Source organism: Sycon ciliatum, chromosome 5, assembly GCF_964019385.1.
Source record: "Sycon ciliatum chromosome 5, ocSycCili1.1, whole genome shotgun sequence".
In the NCBI taxonomy this organism is placed as follows: domain Eukaryota; kingdom Metazoa; phylum Porifera; class Calcarea; order Leucosolenida; family Sycettidae; genus Sycon; species Sycon ciliatum.
Window position 1 is genome coordinate 33,132,625 of NC_088647.1, and position 4,011 is coordinate 33,136,635.

Here is a 4,011-nt window from a genome sequence, read left to right on the forward strand (position 1 = left end):
AAAAGTCGTCTAGAAGTTGCACTTTTATTTGCAACCGCGGGAAATTTGAGAGGTCTGGAGAAGAAAATTCTCAATGGGACTCAAAATTGACAAACAAGACGACGACCAGCGCTCGAGCATAATACCTTTTCGCCATTCCTTCGTGCATGATACCTATTCTAATTGATAAACACTACCCTCATGTTTCGTTTCATGCGCAACGGACGAAGCGAAGTGTCTTTTTTCGACCACGAAAGAAAGGTAAGGAAATTGTCGTCTTCGCGACACCCTTCGGATTATTTAGTGGGGCATTGTGGGCCAAGGGTATTTTTTCTTTTTCTTTACAACTGTCCCCAGGTACTGAGACGGCGCTGATATCCTAGGAGTTCTGTTGGTGCAAAATGCCAGGTTACTGACTTATGGCGAGGTTTGTCCACCCAAAAATATGGGAGATTTCTTGGATAACATACACACATAAAATACAGTGAATGATGGTATTGCATGCAGTGGGCATCCAAAACGGTTGAACCAAGCAAATATGGTATGATACCTAGAGGCTAGGCACACAAAAATCACTCAGGAATTGGACGCAAGTCCCGGGGCCTTGGTGCGTCATTACACCCGGACATTGAATGTTTGCCGGCGCACGGCTTTTGCTTCACCACTTCATACAAGTTTACGCACTCACTCAATTCGAAAGACTGGAACGAGACCAAACCGAATGTGACAACTAAGAGCGAGTTGTGCATTTGTTGGAATAACGTTCGGGCATTGCGAGAAGGATATCAGCAGGGTCCAATAATGGCAGCAACAGCACCAGGTGATGATGGAGTACCAAGGAGCTTGTATCACGCACATTACAGTGAGCAACAAGAGAAACCGTACTGTGGTACGTGAAATCAGAGCCTGGGCAGGATGATCGACACTGTGCTACAGCGCCTCAATTGTGCGAGACAAAACAAACAGACCAGCAAGCAGAGATCATGAACTGGTACACAACATTGACAAAGCACAAACCGCACAGCAAAGTTACAGGGCATAGCCGAGCGTTTTGTTGCCAATGAATTGCTTGAGAAGGGAGCAGTATTCCTTGTAACACTGCATGGACCAGGAGTATACGAGAGCGCAGAGTCAGAACCAGGCGTAACAAGGCAAGACGGCTACGGTACAGGGGACAGGCTTGACGATCACTTCCATACTCTCAATTTTGGTACAACCAGGAAATTAGGCATCACGTCATACCGAAGTGGCTTCGACACGCTACATTGCATTCATAGCTGTACGGTGAACCTGTTACGCGAGCTTCTGTGAAACAGACAGCATGCCAATGACCTGCAAGCACCAACAAACGCAGCCGGTAAAACAAACGCTACATAACTGCCCAACATAAACTTGTACATGCTGATGAGAAGCAAGAATGTGCTTGATGTTGGAAGTTGTGCTCGCATATTCAAAAACATGCATGGAAAACATCAATGACATTGTTCACGAATACAACAGATACATCATACAGGGAGAGTAAGTAATCCTTCCTCCGTTTTGTATACGCGCACGCGCGTGGTAGATACATCCGTTTGGCATGACTTTCGATTGAGGTTGCGTTCACCGTAGAGATAGGTGAGCTCGAAGCCAACACCTCTCACTTTCGCTCTACTGCCCCTTTGGGGCCGATGCGATCCTTGTGCCAAGTTGTGGTAGTGGCTCAACAGAACAGGACAGGTGTGTGTGTGTGTGTGTGTGTGTGTGTGTGTGTGTGCGTGTGTGTGTGTGTGTGTATGTGTAAGTGTGGTTTCTGAACTTTTCTCACAATCGTATAAGTTTCATTGTTTCGTGAAAACCCAGCTACACTGTGACCGGTACAATCGCATGTCGTTTACTAGTATCTGGCGGTCAGTCACATGGCATGTCGGGTATCCAACAGCACCGCACTGACAGCTTATAGACCTTATATTTAGTATTTATAGTCCTACTTCAAGTAAATGTAGACAGTCAGCATCATTAAAGTTGCCATTATGTAGAGTTAAATACAAGCCAGTCTCTAGAGATGAGCACGACTGTCTCAGGGTAATACTAGTGATAAATACAGGTACTTCGAAGTACTGTCTTTTTGATCTGTTAACACAAGATGGCTTTGTAGCTTCAGTCGTCCAGAATATTCATTTTATTCCGCGGTTGTCGCAAAATTGACACGCAACTGTATTTGTGCAAGTCTCCAAACGCTACGTAATTGGCCGACATTTACTTGTCCACGGTGATGAGAAGCACGACTCCTAATTTTAAATCATGAAAGGATTACATACGCAGGTACATCCACACAATGTGCACTATCCTGAAGTCGTGCGCAAATATTCAAAATCATTCACCGAACACAGAGAGGTGCACATACTGTAAAGTACCGCGAGAGCGCCCCACCTTGATTTTGCCGCGACAGATTTTACAGCCAGGGAAAGGAAAATCGTATGGCAGAGTGCAACGAAGTTCGTACGGCATGAGCAACTTAGTGTACTAAGGTCACACTAAGCAGGTTTTGTGTGAAGCTCGTGTCCGCTCCAAGGTACGGATTGTCTGCAGAACGTGCAATATGTGTACTGAAGTACAAAGTTCGTGCCGTATAACCTACAGACAGGAGACCACCTCCACAATACGACCCCGAAAGGACGAGATGGTGGGGCGCTCTGGCGGTACTTTACGGTACATGTAAATACGAAGGAACCACATGCGCTGCAAGGAGATTAGTCATTACTTTACTTATGAGTTGATGGATAGAAGTTTCCTTTCAGCTGACCATTACCACTCATGAAAGCAATAGTGAGTGCTGTTGTTCTGATTCACAGGTATATATTCGGCCCTTAGCGCAATGTGTTTTCGAAGCTAGGCACACGATTTGCATGGGGAAATCATGCAAAGATGTGGCATAAGGCCCTACAAACATGACCTAGGTAAAGGGATGCCATTATTTGCATTTGCAGTACTTTGGCATAGGATAATTTGTGGATGACTGTGTTGATCAATTTCACATAATTTCACGACAGGTCATAGTTTATTTAGTGGGGTGTTGTGGGCCAAGGATCTACGACCATCTCTTTTGCATTTCGAACAAGTAGACACTTTCAACAATTCATACAAAAAATGCCTTCAGTGCAAAACATACCGTTCGGACACACCAGGCAGTCCTTTCCAGCCTTGATTTTCAAGTGCAGACGTATCCACGATGACCTTCGAGTGAACTGCGGCTTGGAACACTTTGAATACGAACCACACACTCAAACTAACTAGACCACCGCATAGCTAGTGTATTCACGGAGCCAAAGAAGTCTCCTTCTGCCCCCACAGGGTCTTGGTTAGTTCTCTAGAAGGGACGAGAGCCATACCTAAATTCAATAAATTCTCCAATTCCAAAAGCCTCAAATGAAGGCGTCTTGGTGACTTCGTTTCCCGCGGTTGCAAATAAAATCAGGCCTTGAGTACCCCTTGGCGCACGGACTGAAGTCGTTTGGCGCAGCCACCTTCTTTGTCTTGACTCTTGTACAAAAATTGTACCAGCGTGATCACCAAAACAATGAAAAAATGAAGAAAAAATGTTTGACTTGAAGATTTGCTGGGACCAAGAGTACTGTAAAAGCAGAAATTTTCGGTCGTGTAATATTTTCGGTATTCGCCAAAAGGCGGTTCGGTAGCGGGAAGCTTTCGGTAAAACTCGTTCTCCATGTAGGTGTACTAGTACTACATGTATACAGTATCGGTTGTACCGAAAATTTCGGTGCGTTTTATTTTCGGTAAAAATTATCGGCACCGAAGTTACCGAAAATAAAACGCCACCGAAAATTTCTGCTTTTACAGTACATGAAAATCATGTACTCTTGCTGGGACTCCCAACTTCATGGTCAGCAGACAGCATTCATAACCACAAGGCCAAAAAGGAAGGGATAAATCGTGGGTTTTGATAACAAATCGATACTGGCTTCCAGGGCAAATTATAAACCATGGGAAAAGGCAAGAAACCTGGCCGAAATTCTAACTCCTTAACGGTTG

The 4,011-nt window shown here is 44.8% G+C and overlaps 1 long non-coding RNA gene across 1 annotated transcript; it reads right to left on the reverse strand.

Annotated features, from left to right (window-relative positions):
- Nucleotides 1-607: 607 nt before the first annotated feature.
- LOC135818390 (uncharacterized) lies at nucleotides 608-3,454 on the reverse strand. Its single transcript, XR_010553676.1, has 2 exons — nucleotides 3,131-3,454; nucleotides 608-1,311 (listed from the first exon to the last, which is right to left on the reverse strand). It is a non-coding gene; the product is annotated as an uncharacterized LOC135818390 (long non-coding RNA).
- Nucleotides 3,455-4,011: the final 557 nt, after the last annotated feature.